This window comes from Hylobates moloch, unplaced genomic scaffold (genome assembly GCF_009828535.3).
Source record: "Hylobates moloch isolate HMO894 unplaced genomic scaffold, HMol_V3 SCAFFOLD_3, whole genome shotgun sequence".
Taxonomy (NCBI): Eukaryota; Metazoa; Chordata; class Mammalia; order Primates; family Hylobatidae; genus Hylobates; species Hylobates moloch.
Window position 1 is genome coordinate 31346377 of NW_026652278.1, and position 14320 is coordinate 31360696.

The following is a 14320-nucleotide window of genomic DNA, read 5'->3' on the forward strand; positions in this document are numbered from 1 at the left end:
TATATATATATATAAATATAAATATAAAATATAAACAAATGACTGCATCCAATCTGCTCAGTCAGCTCCAGAAAACTGGACAGTGACAGTGACAAGACCTTTGAAAAGTTCTGAAAACTCATATTAACTGACAGCAAGAAAGCATTAATATGATATGTAAATATAAAATAAAAGGTCTGTGCTAATATACCCAAACTTATAACCATAATTATTCCTAGAGAAGGTGCTGTGAAATCAGGGTGCAATCAGAGGATACTTGAGCCTTATCTGTAATGGTTTTGTCTTTTGGGGTTTTTTTGAGACAAGGTCTCATTGTGTCGCCCAGGTTGGAGTCCTGTGGCACTGTCATGCCTCACTGCAGACTTGAACTCTTGGGCTCAAGCAATCCTCCTGCCTTAGCCTCCTGAGTAGCAGGAACTTCAGGCGCACACCACCACACCCAACCAATTTTTGTATTTTTTGTAGAGATGGGGTCTCTCTTTGTTGCCCAGGCTGGATCTGTAATATTTTAACTTTTTACAAAAAGGTCGGGCACTGTGGCTCACGCCTGTAATCCCAGCACTTCAGGAATGTCAAGGCGGGTAGATCACCTAAGGTCAAGACCAACCTGGCCAACACAGTGAAACCCATCTCCACTCAAAATACAAAAATTGGCCAGGTGTGATGGAGGGCGCCTGTAATCCCAGCTACTCAGGTGGCTGAGGCAGAAGAATCACTTGAACCTGGGAGGCAGAGGTTAAAGTGAGCTGAGATCATGTCACTGTACTCCAGCCTGGGCAACAAAGCCAGACTCCATCTAAAAAAAAAAATTTTTTTTCTTTTTTACAAAGAGAATGTATTACTGTACTATCAATATAAACATTAATAATAATAAGAGGTATATAATTTATGTCCTTGAGGCATTTATACAGTTTAGTGGAATAGACACAAAAACTGAGACACAGCCAGAGATATAGAGAAAGAAATGTACCCAGCAGGTAGCTCAATTTGCATATTTTGCATAAGATGACCCCCCCAGAAAGTGAAAAGCATGAAAACCACCATGATAAAGGAAAAAGAAACTGGTACAAATTTTGTTCAGGGGCCAGGCGCGGTGGCTCACACCTGTAATCCCTAACACTTTGGAAGGCTGAGGTGGGCAGATCATTTGAGCCCAGGAGTTCCAGACCAGCCTCAGCAACATGGCGAACCCTGTCTCTACAAAAAATACAAAAATTAGCCAGGTGTGGTGGTGCACACCTGTAATCCCAGTTGCTAGGGAGGCTGAGGTGGGAGGATTGCTTGAGGCCAGTAGATTGAGGCTGCAGTGAGCCGCGTTCGTGCCACTGCACTCAAGCCTGGGCAACAGAGAGAGACTCCGTCTTAAAAAAATAATAATAATAATGTGTCCATGCCCACAACACCTCCCCAGTCCACAAGGGAATCCAACACAAGATTTATATTAATGACAATTTAAAAAACTAGGTTAATCTCAGAAGACTATCTGCTTTCCAAATGCTCTAGGAACACAGCAATGTTCTCTTCTGAGAAGTTTCAATGATATGAATGTACAACCACGCTCTCTTCTGAGGAGGAGGAGAACTTAGAAGAAAGATAAATTCAAAAATGATTTAAAGTATCAGAAGAGAAAAGATTAAATATCTCCTGGTATTTTCCCTTCCCTAAATTATGTAGGCAAGATGAATATGCTCTAGGTCTCTGGAAGGACTTGTAAGAAAATGCTAAGAGGTTACGGCCTCCAGGGAAAGAAACCGGATGACCATGGAACTGAGTGGTGGAGGAGTGAAAGGAAGACTAACTTTTCTCTGTATATTCTTTTTTACCTTTTGAATTTTGTGTCACAAAAATATATTACCTATTAACTACTTTTAAATTTTAATCAACCGATTGATTAAAAATGAATAAGCCCTTTAGAAAAGAAGTAACCACTTTCTAAGATAGCAAAGGTCTAAGCAAAAAATCATTGTAAAAAAGAAACATCTAGGGCTGGGCGCAGTGGTTCACACCTATAATCCCAGCACTTTGGGAGGCTGAGGTGGGCAGATCACCTGAGGTTGGGAGTTCAAGACCAGCCTGGCCAACATGGTGAAACCTCGCCTCAACTAAAAATACAAAAATTAGCCAGGTGTGGTGACACACACCTGTAATCCCAGCTGCTTGGGAAGCCAAGGCAGGAGAATCACTTGAACCCGGGAGGCGGAGGTTACAGTGAGCCGAGATCGTGCCACTGCATTCCAACCTGGGCAACAGAGTGAGACGCTGTCTCAAAAAAAAAAAAGAAACATCTAGGGAATGAAGAGGAATTATTTTCAAGTACTATGCAGAGCTGCCTAATCTCCTTCTAGGTCTCTGAGTACGTCTCCTCACTCAGGGAATCTCCAAACAGTTGTGCCCTTCAGCTTCAGATGGGAAAATGACGAACCACTTGCTGCCTGGTAGCCAATGGCCAAGAAATCCCTTGTCACAAGGTCATAAAGGCCTGCAGAAACCTCATAAAAGTATAGCAGAAACGAACTTAAGATTTATCTTGTGTCAGAAATAACAAGAGAAATACATTCATTATGTACCCACACAAATGAAAAATTAATAGAAAAAAATAAGAGAGGGAACAACTAAATAAATACCAACTAACACCCTTAGCCAGATAAGCCACTGTCCCAGAGACTCTGAGTAACATGTACCCTTGAAAGCACTGTCCATTTAAAGCTGGGTCTAGAACATTCCCCTAGTGCTTTGTGGCATCCCAGTTACCTCAACAGGATCCAAACAGGAGTCACTGTATCACTTGGCAACTCTGTCTATATCCAAACAAAAGCAGGAGAAAAAGAAACAATAAATTGTATTCTTATTTAATGGAATACCAAAAATATATCTCAGGTTATTTAAATATGAAAAGCAAAACTTGAAATCTCTTAGAAGCTAATATATGAGAATATTTTCTTTTTGATTTTTTTTTTTTTAGAGATAGGGTCTTGCTATGTTGCCCAGGCTGGACTCAAACTCCTAGGCTCAAGCAATCCTTCCACGTCAGCCTCTCGGGTAGCTGGGACAACAGGTGTGCGCCACAGCACCTGGCTACAGGAGAGTATTTTAATAAACTCAGCATAAGGGAGAAGTACCTAAACAAGAAACAAAAAGCAAAACCTCTTTAAAAAATTGGTGAATTCAACCATGTTAAAATTAAAAATGCCTGTTCAAAAGACACCATAAAAAAGAGGGAAAAGATAAGGCACAAATCAGAAGAAAATATTTGAGGCACATATAACTAATATAAAGGAGTAATATCCAGAGTATACAATAACTGCTACAAAACCATAAGAACTAGACATATAACCCCTCCCCAAAATTGGCAACAGACATGAATAGGCATTTCACAGAATAGGAAACATAAACAGCAAATAAATATATGAAAAGATTATTAGCTTCATTAATAATCAGGAAAATTACAAAATAAGATTATAATGATATACTACTTTACATTCCTGAAATAGCAGAACACTTTAAATCTGATAATACTTAAAAGGCCAGGTGCTCACGCCTATAATCCAGCATTTTAGGAGGCCAATGCAGGAGGATCACTTAAGCCAAGGAGTTTGAGAACAGCCTGGGCATCATAGCAAAACTCCATCTCTACAAAAAATTTAAAAATTAGTAGGGCGTGGTGGCATGTGCCTGTAGTCCCAGCTACTTGTGAGGCTGAAGTGGGAGTATCACTTGAGCCTAGGAGGTCAAGGCTGCAGTGAGCCATGATCACACCACTGTACGCCAGCCTCGGCAACAGAGTAAGACCCTGTCTCAAAAAAAAAAATTATTTTTAAGTTGGTAAAAAATGCAGACCAAGTGGCTGGTATGTATCTAAATTAATATGAATTTGAATAACAATTTGGCATTATCTTACAAAGCTAAAGCACTTCATATCCTATATTTCAGCAATTCCACTTCTAGGACTATACCCCAGAGAAGCTCACAAAAAAAAATTGAGAATAGTGGCAAGGGGGAGGGAGTGTGGGGGAACTAACAGGGAAGGGCATACATACATGCAGCCTCAGTTTTGGTGATGTTGTTTTTCAAGCTGGGTGGCAGCCATTGGTGCCCCATATAAGCTACACATATTCTTTGTATAAAATAGCCCCTCGGCTGGGGGCAGTGGCTCACGCTTGTAATCCCAGCACTTTGGGAGGCCAAAGCAGGCAGATCAACTGAGGTCAGGAGTTTGAGACCAGCCTGGCCAGCATGGTGAAATCCCCACTCTACTAAAAATACAAAAATTAGCTGGGCATGATGGCAGGGGCCTGTAATCCCAGCTACTCAGGAGGCTGAGGCGGGAGGATTGCTTGAACCCAGGAGGTGGAGGTTGCAGTAAGCCAAGATTGCATCACTGATCTCCACCCTGGGCAGCAGAGCAAGATGCCGGCTCAAAAAATAATAATAATAAAATAAAATAGAAGACCCTAAAAAGTTGCTTTTTTTTTTGGAAACAGGGTCTCATTCTGTCACCCAGGCTGGAGTGCAGTGGTACAATCTTGGCTCACTGCAACATCTGCTTCCCAGGCTCAAGCGATTCTCCCACCTCAGCCTCCCAAGTAGCTGGAACTACAGGCACGAGTCACCATGCCTGGCTAATTTTTTTGTATTTTTTGTAGAGACAACATTTTGCCATGTTGCCCAGGCTGGTCTCAAACTCCAGAGCTCAAAGCAATCTGCCTGCCTCGGCCTCCCAAAATGCTGGGATTATAGGTGTGAGTCACCACGCCCAGCATTCCTACTTTTTAAAGTCATGGTCTTTGCTGCCTCTTTGCCTTTGCATACGAAGTTCCCTTTGAAGTTCCCTTTCTATTCTGAGTGTTTTTTCTTACTCTTGTCCACCTGATAAACCCTTACTCATTCCATCCAAAAGTCAATGAGGGAGTCAGAATATCACAGTGGTTCTAAGAACAATCTTACAACCACTTATTTATTTATTTATTTTTCCACTTTTTTTTTTTTTTTTTGAGACAGCGTTTCCCCCTTGTTGCCCAGACTGGAGTGCAATGGCACAATCTCGGCTCACCGTAACCTCTGCCTCCCAGGTTTAAGCGATTCTCCTGCCTCAACCTCCCAGTAGCTGGGATTACATTCATGCGCCACCATGCCCGGCCAATTTTGTATTTTTAGTAGAGACGAGGTTTCTCCGTATTGGTCAGGCTGTGCCCGGCCCTTTTTTCCACTTTTTTAGCAGAGTATTTTTAGTAGAGTTGGGGTTTCACCATGTTGGCCAGGCTGGTCTCAAACTCCTGACCTCAAGTGATCTGCCGGCCTCGGCCTCCCAAAGTGCTGGGATTATAGGCATGAACTACCATGCCTGGCCACCCACAGCACTTTGTACTTATCTCTAAACATATCTTGGCTGGGCACAGTGGCTGATGTCTGTGATCCCAGCACTTTGGGAGGCCAAGGCGGGAGCATCAGTTGAGCCTAGAAGTTCAAGACCAGCCTAGGCAACATGGCGAGACCCTGTCTCTACAAAACATAAAGAAAAATTGGCTGGGGGTGGTGGCGCACACCTGTTGTCCCAGCTACTTGGGAGGCTAAGGCAGGAGAATCACTTGAGCCCAGGAGTTCCAGGTTGCCTTGAGCTATGATCGTGCCACTGTACTCCAGCCTGGGTGACAGAGTGAGACTCTGCCTCAAATAAATAAATGAAAATAAAAATAAACACATCTTATACTAATTTATAATTATTTATTTAGTATATCACCACCATGGGACTATCAGGCTCTATCTCAGGGGGAAAGACCATGATTTATTTACCTTTTTATCTCCAAAGCCTGACACATAGTAAGAAAAATGATCAATAAATACTGGATGGACAAATGAAATAACATCAAGACTGACTCTTCAAGAGTGGTACAGCACACATACACCTCATGAGAAAAATGACTTCATAGAAGACAGTAACTCTGAGCCACACTGGCAAACCTTTTTTTGATAATCTATATTTGCTTCTCTACCAGAAGTTACAAACCTTCCATACAGGTAAAAAGAACCCACATTTACCTACCAGCCAAATCATAATGCTTCTTTTTTCACGTCTATCTTCCTGACATCTCCTTAAGTGTTATTTGCACATTCACATTTTTGTGAAATATATAATTTTTAATGTAACTGTCAATTCTTCATATATGTCTTATTTTCTTTGGCTCTAAATAGCTGTTTTTATTTAGTACACTAGTGTTTAAGTGGCTTTTTTCTTAATTGCTTTTATGGAGTTTTGTTTTGTTTTTGTTTGGTTGTTTGTTTTGAGACGGAGTTTCACTCTTGTCGTCTAGGCTGGAGTGCAGTGGCGCAATCTCGGCTCACTGCAACCTCCACCTCCAAGGTTCAAGTGATTCTCCTGCCTCAGCCTCCCGAGTAGCTGGGATTACAGGCGCCCACCACCATGCCTAGCTAATTTTTATATTTTTAGTACAGACGGGGTTTCACCATGTTGGCCAGGCTGGCCTTTAACTCCTGACCTCAGGTGATCTGCCTCCCTTGACTTCCCAAAGTGCTGGGATTACAGGCATGAGCTACCGCACCTGACCTCTTAATCACTTTTAAACATTGTCCTTGGCCAGGTGCAGTAGCTCTCATCTTTAATCCCAGCACTTTAGGAGGCCAAAGCTGGAGGAATGCTTGAGCTCAGGAGTCAGAGACCAGCCTAGGCAACATAAATTAAAAAAAAAAAAAATTAGTGGGACATAGTGATACATGCTTGTAGCCCCAGGTACTAGGGAGCCTAAGGTAGGAGGATCAGTTGAGCCCGAGAAATCAAGGCTGCAATGAGCTATGATGACACCACTGCACTCTGGGCAACATAGTAAAACCCTGTCTCTACAAAAAATAGAAAAATCAGGCAGGCGTGGTGGCATGCACCTATAGTCCCAGCTACTCAGGAGGCTGAGATGGAAGGATCACTTCAGCCTGAGAGGCAAAGGTTGCAGTGAGCCGAGATCTCACACCACTGCATTCCAGCTTGGGTGGCAGAGAGAGACTCTGTCTCAAAAAAAAATTGTCCTTATCCAACTAGCAAATAAATTCTCCAAAGGCAAAAGCGCAAGTTTGTTTTTCTTTTTCATGATGCCTTTGTGTGTAATACAGAGCTGGGCAAACCAAGAAAACTGATGGACTTTCTGAAAAGGTAGATGGTAGTAGGGAGCTGAAGGACCAGCCATAGGCCCTTCTAAGGTTTATGTTCACTCAATCCCTTTAGAAGCCAGAGAAGGCTGGGCGCATTGGCTCACACCTATAATCCCAGCACTTTGGGAGGCCGAGGAGGGCGGATCACAAAGTCAAGAGTTCAAGACCAGCCTGGCCAATATGGTGAAACCACATCTCTACCAAAAATACAAAAATTAGCTGGGTGTGGTGGAGCGCACCTGTAGTCCCAGCTACTAGGGAGGCTAAGGCAGGAGAATTGCTAGAACCCGAGAGGTGGAGGTTGCAGTGAGCCGAGATCACGCCACTGCACTCCAGCCTGGGAAACAGAGTGAGACTCCGTCAAAAAAAAAAAAAAAAAAAAAAAGCCAGAGAAACACTAAAGATGCAGAGCTTTTAACATTTCCAGAGCTGGCCTAGGAACACACCATAGTTCTGTACTTTATTGAGAATAACCAAAGTTAATAAATTAGGAAACAACTTACTGAGCTCAAGAAATTTACTCAAAGGGTGGAAGTAAAAGAAGGTTAAACTGGGAAAAAAGCTGGTGCCCTGACAAGGCATCACTGGAAAATCCTCCCAGACCTGATAATCGGGTAACTAGTGTACCTCAGCTCTAGCATGCCATCTCCTCCCACTGTGGAGATTCTGAGAGTATCTCAAGAACCATTTACAAGGTAAGCTACTAATATGTCCAAAGCTGTCCCTTCTACCAGCTTGGAGATGAAAAATAAAACAAAGCTTCTCTATCTCACTCCATCTTTTAGCCACTCAGGGCACCCAAGGTACAAAGGTGACAGCTGGCAGAGTAGGACAAAGAAAAAAAGTCTATGTGATTATGCATAGAGAACTGCAGTGATTAAGTCTCATAAAGCCTGCCCATTTTGTTTATTGAGGGTCATCATCCAGTAACCATTGGGCAGAATCCAGTCCACAGACATATTTTGTTTGGCCTGAAAAAGGCTTAAAAATATTTTTAGCCAGTTTCCAACAATTAGAAAACACAATGATCTAAATTTCCAGTTTCTCCTGAAAAATAGAGTGGTCATTCTGTGCCTGCATTCTAAAACAGTAACATTCTGCTGAAAAAGGAGCAGTTGGCTCTTTTAAATAAGGGAATGGGTTGAGCATGGTGGTTCATTCCTAAAATCCCAGCACTTTGGGAGGCAAAGGTGGGAGGATTGCTTGAGTCTAGGAGTTCGAAACCAGCCTGAGCAATAGAGTGAGACCTTGTCTCTACAAAATATTAAAAAATTAGCTGGGCATGATGGCACACATCTGTGGTCCCAGCTACTTGGGAGCCTGAGGTGGGAAGATCACTTGAGCCCAGAGGTCAAGGCTGCAGTGAGCTGTGATTGCTCCTCTGCACTCCAGCCGGGGTGACAGAGCAAGACCCTGTCTCAATAAAAAGAAATTAAAACGAAAGACAAAAAAAATAAAGGCATGGGTTCTCCAGTACACAACAGTCCCCACTAATCCTAATACATTCCCATGGGACTCAATTCGCCCATTTACATTACCTGCCTGGCATTTAGGCATGTGAGCTCGTAACCCCTGGTTTATATGATTGGCAAACCATTACTATGCCATCATACTTCCATGATCATTTACACTACTATTGCATCTATAATTTCCACTACTACTAGAACAAATAATCACTTCTATGATCACTTCTATTATTATTGGGGTTCCAAGTCAGCACATTGCTTTATTATATTTTCATTTAGTTAAACAACTGCAGTTGAACATACTGAAATATTAAAAAAAAAAAAAGAGTAACAGCTGAACAGCAGCTCATTATATTTACATAGCTCTTCCAGCCTGAGGATAAAATGTCAACAAAAACATACACCCTTAAATTCAATCCCACCATTAACCCAACAACAGAATCATTCTAATCAGTCACACAGAGCCACAGGGATATAGACTGTGATCAATCAATGAGAAGTGTCATACAAAGATTAGGGTGATCCTTGCAGTGAGTACTCTATAACTAGAGTCGCCTCAAAAGCAAGAGCTGTGTCTTCTTTCTCTTTAGCTGCCCACAGTAGCCAGTCTAAGCACCCTATCAATTAGGTTATTATGTAAAAGTGGCAGTCATCCTGACTTCTGGAAAATAGGGAAATAAAATAGTAGTGGAACTTTGAGAACTCTGAGCTGAAACTGGGATTGGTGCCCGGCTACTGAGGAGATATGTCTATAACCTGAGTTCCCACTGTGCCAGTGAGCATCACTGTCAAGACTGGAACATACTGTCTACAAACACCATTAAAAAGAAGCTCAAATACAAGTTTGGGACTTGTATTTGAAGGATGAATTTTCTGATTTGTGGGTAGGAGTGGGAATTATTCCTATCAAAAAATTATTCCTATCTAGAAATGACATTTAGGATTAAAAAAAAAAAAGAGAGAGAGAGAAAGAGAAAACGTTTTGATGCCTCTATAGTCACCCTTAGGCTCAACTGAGGATGACTGGATGCTGGATTGTTCACACTGCCTACCCAGAGACTAGATTGCCTGTTATGCAAAGCATATCAACTCAACAGGGCAATGGCCCAAATGAGCAAGGCAGGATCATCAAACCTGGGTATCTCCTGAGGTATGTCATTTCATTTGCTGCGTTCAACTACTTTTTGGGGGGCAGGGAGAGGGGAGGAATCCTGCAACTTAGATCAGCAAGTTAAAATGCAAATAGTTTCCTGTACCATTTCCATCCCACTAATTCTAAATCAACACACGTGAAGCATAAATAATGCCATCCCCCTTCTCCCAACACACACAAAAATTTCAATTTCATAAGGACAAAGGTAGGAAGGGAAAAGGGAAATTACGAAATTTCAATTTCATAAGGACAAAGGTAGGAAAAACTGAGTTAGTCATTCCAAGATCCTAAATAGTTTTCTCTTCTGACATTATGAGGTTTTGATCCTCCTTGTTACTACCTCATCATGCAAAAGTGCAAAGTGTTCCTGCCTGCCAGGGCCAAAAGCAGGCCACAAGTCCTGATCACATACTGAAACTAATCTCAGATAGAGATAACGTTTACTGAGTGCCCACTACATACCAAAAGGCATTAGGTTGACCCTGCTCTTAACCTACTACATGCTCTAGCTAGGCCACTGCACGTACATGCTACTACTTTTAAGAAGTGCATTAACTGAGCAATCCCAAAGCAGACCTTTCCATTTGTATCCTCCACAGGGCCTAGAGTGCCTTTTATACCTGAATTAATGCACAAGTTTCCACACTGTGCATTAAAAAACACCATCTACACTATTCCTTATTTCTAAAAGCATTCTTTACCCTTGGTGGACTTTTACAGCTTTACAACACTGCAGTTTATCAAAGGTCATCGCAGTGCCATAAACTACACTCTCTAGGGTTATGTTCCATCATGCACTCTGGGGCTCTGACCCTACAATTGGCTGAAAATCTCTCATGACTCTTTTTGCCCACTAAAAATAATAGGCCAACAATACCAAACTTCGCCAGTATTCAAATATCTCTCTGTTGTCAGTCAAATATGTCATAATAGAGTGGTTTCCTTATGATTAAGCCTCATCTCTTTAGTGAAGATCTGAGAGAGAAATGTCAACAAAGACATACACTAGAAAAGAATGCCTGTGAAAGATTGTATAAAGGAACAAATAAGCCCAGAAGATAAGTCTAGTGTTTACATACAGACCCAGACTGGCAGCTGAGCTGTCCTGTAAGAGGGAAGCCTTCTCATAGCCCAGTTCCCCGTGCTGCTATAACCTCAAGCCTTCCACACGTCCCTCTGCTGACAACCTGATTCTAGGTATCAATGAAGCAGTTCCTTTGTATTAGTGAGGCAGTCACAAAGAAGTAGACGCTGTATAGAATCTAGAGAGACTTTCACATCTAAAGTCTGAAAACCCATAAAAGTAGACACAATGCTCCTTAGGTTTGCTTTCAGCTTTTGAGTACTGGGCTCTCTAGGATGCAGAAAGCGCTGGAAAGGATAAGCTAAAGACTAGGTCAAGCCTGGGAAAACAAGATTTGGGCACCTGCAAAGGATCAGTAATGAAAGCAGAAATCGCCCCTCCTGCGGCAGAGGCCTGACCTTTGCCCCTGCATACCTCCCTGTTCCCTCCCACAACAACCCTTCCCTCGTCTTATGCCTGTCCGCTGCGTCCTTAGCCCACCTTGGCTCGCCCAATTTAAGGCCCTTCCCACTAATTCCTTATTGCGATGTCAGGGTGGCCTTTACGACACCGGAACTCTAGGAAGAGACTTCGCTGACCTGTCAGCGGATCCAAAATGGCGGGGCCTAGTCCCAGGACCGGCAGCCGCTGCTCATGTCCAGCCCGCACCCCGGCGGCGTCTCCGAGCAGCTCTCCCGGCTCTGGTAGCAGATGGGAGAAGAGAATGAGCCTGTTTCCTGGAAATTGAGGCCGAAGTCAGGATGGGACTGCACAGCCCGCCAGGATGAGTCGGCCGGGACGGGCAGTGGAGCCGGGTACCTTCCCTGTCAGCTCACTGACGTGGTAACTAGCCTCAGTCTAGCCCGCTGCCTGGTAACTGCGCGAGCCCTGCCGCGTGCAGCCAATCATAGCTTTGCACCGTGAAAAGTAGCATTCCAACTATCCAATCGAATAAAGGAAATTGGCTTCAGGAGGCGGGTAGTGCCTAAAGAGGCGAGATTACAAAGGAAAGAAAGGGTAGGTTAGGGGACAACCAACGGATACGAGTACTCTCTGAGTGACAGCTTAAGAAACCAATAAAAAATGAGGAACTGTGCGGGGCGGCTAGAGAGGTGGAGTTAGGTAGAGTTCGGTTGTAGTGCGCGGTTTGGCAGTGGCTGCTGGGCATTATGGGGAGGAAGGCTACAATTGGCTGGAAAGGGGCGGGGTCCGCTTTGAGAACTTGAGCGGGCATCCCCACTCTCCTGTCCACGTATTACCAAAGTTACCTGGGCCAAGACCATGCCCCTTGAGGAATCACTCCTTTTCGAGGCAGCTCTGGGCTCCCTTCATTCTAAAAACAAGTCCAGCGATCTATTCCACACCCTGCTCTCTTCGCCCTCTCGTCCATCTTCCTTGTTGTGGCTTCTCACAGTTATGTCTGTCACGTCCCAACTCTGTTTCAGCGTCTTCTGCCCCATTCCCATCATCCAGAAATAGAGAAAATGGGACGTAGCAGAAGCCCTGCATATCTAATTTAAGTCTCTTCATTTTACATTATAGGAAACAGCCCCAGGGTGGAAGGTTGGGCCCATGTTCACATAACTAGTAAATAGCAGAGCAGAGAGACGAACCCCTGGGTCTCCTCACCCCCAGGCCAACTCTTTTCATGGCCTTTTGTCACCTCTTATGCCTTAGTATATCGGGCTTTGACTCCCGGTCTGCCTTTCATACCAAGCCTTGGACGGGCCTTATCCACCAGGCTAAATACACAGCTTAGCCCACCTCATCAGTGATAGGAAACAGAAGTCTTTCTTGTTTGCCTTAGAAACGCTAAGGGGCCTGAGGGTTGGATGCCCACCTGTTTTCACTGTCTTGCCCCCAGCTGCCTCCTCCCCTTGCAAGAGATGATACAGGTTACTAAGCTATTTAGAATTACTTGTATTACCTGGAAGTGAGAACATGTGGGAAGAGGACAAGAGGATGGGTTTTCTCCTAGGAGACTGAATCATGAAATTCCCAGCCTATTTGGGACACTAGCGCCCCAGTGTCCCTGCAGACCTGGAGAAGCTGCTGGGAGGCAGTGAAAAAAATAGCTAATTCTTTCCATATATTCTCCCAATTATGGACGACCCAAGTCCAGGGAAGCTCTATAACTAACCACATAGGAATGTAGTCTCAAAACCAGACATCCAAAGACCATCCATGTGCTACGATGCGCTAGTTTTTTTGGGTTTTTTTGTTGTTGTTTGTTTGTTTTGAGAGAGTCTTGCTCCGTCGTCCAGGATGGAGTGCAGTGCTGTGATCTTGGCTCACTGCAACCTCTACCTCCTGGGTTCAAGTGATTCTCCTGCCTCAGCCTCCCAAGTAGATGGGATTACAGGCATCTGCCACCACACCCGACTAATTTTTGTATTTTTAGTAGAGACAGGGTTTCACTATGTTGGACAGGCTGGTCTTGAACTCCTGACCTCAGGTGATCCACCCACCTCGGCCTCCCAAAGTGTTGAGATTACAGGTGTGAGCCACCACACCTGGCCACGATGCTCTACTGTAAATCACCCATCAGACATCAGACCTGAAGAACCCCTCAATAACTCCCTACACCTGCACATTGGGCTTCTGGTCGGTGGGTCCAGCTGAGGATCTAGCCTCTATCACCTAAAGAGAGTCAGGGAAAGAGTATATACCATCATAGCACCTCTTTCCACATTACCTCAGAGCCATTTTCCTCTTCCTTTGAAAACTGAGAGTTGGTGTCCCGGGCCTGTCTCAGATTGAGAGGTCCTGGAAAGCCAATTGGAAAATCCTCTAAGTGGGCCAAAAATTTCTGCTCGCCAATATCTACTTCTACATACCTCCAGAAATTCATCATTCTAAAAGCATGTGATTGTGCAATAGAGATGGGGAGGAGAGAGATGACAATTCCCTAGTCCCTCCTAACCACTAATCATCATCTTACCAGGCAGAACATCTTCCTCATAGATTTCAGTGTGACATTTATTGAGATTCTACATTATGCCTGGGAATAATAGACATGGTCCTTACTCTCCTAAATTTTATTCTCATAGCAGACAACACATAAGCTGATCCCTTCAATATGGTGGGTGGTGTAATAGAGGGTATACACAGAGGGTCATGAGAGCAAGAGGCTAACCTGAGAGTTCAAAAAAGGCTTCCTAGAGAAAATAAGGCTTGAGTGGAACATTGGAGGAGTAGGAATTGACAACATAAAGATGGGTTACTTTCACAGGAAGGGCCAGAGGTGTGCAGGACACTACTAGGAAATCGGAGATGAAGACAAGGTCAGGTCCTGAAGGTCTTGTATGCCAGGCTAGGGAGCTTGACCTTTATCCTAAGGGCAATGGGAGTCACTGAACTGTCAAGACATGACTATTCAGATTTGCCTTAAGGGCATATTGTGTGACTGGGCTTAGGCTCTTTTTTTTTTTTTTTTTTTTTTTTGAGACGGAGTCTTGCTCTGTCGCCCAGGCTGGAGTG

The 14320-nt window shown here is 43.7% G+C and overlaps 1 protein-coding gene across 18 annotated transcripts in view; it reads right to left on the minus strand.

Annotated features, from left to right (window-relative positions):
- GBF1 (golgi brefeldin A resistant guanine nucleotide exchange factor 1) overlaps positions 1–11694 on the minus strand; it is a 136606-nt gene extending 124912 nt beyond the window's left edge. For 17 of the 18 annotated variants that reach the window (XM_032179260.2, XM_032179268.2, XM_032179252.2 and 14 more), the window contains exon 1: positions 11440–11694. The gene's annotated coding sequence lies outside the window, so the exon portion shown is untranslated. The remainder of the gene's footprint in view (positions 1–11439) is intronic. The other variant, XM_032179290.2, reaches the window with a different exon arrangement.
- Positions 11695–14320: the final 2626 nt, after the last annotated feature.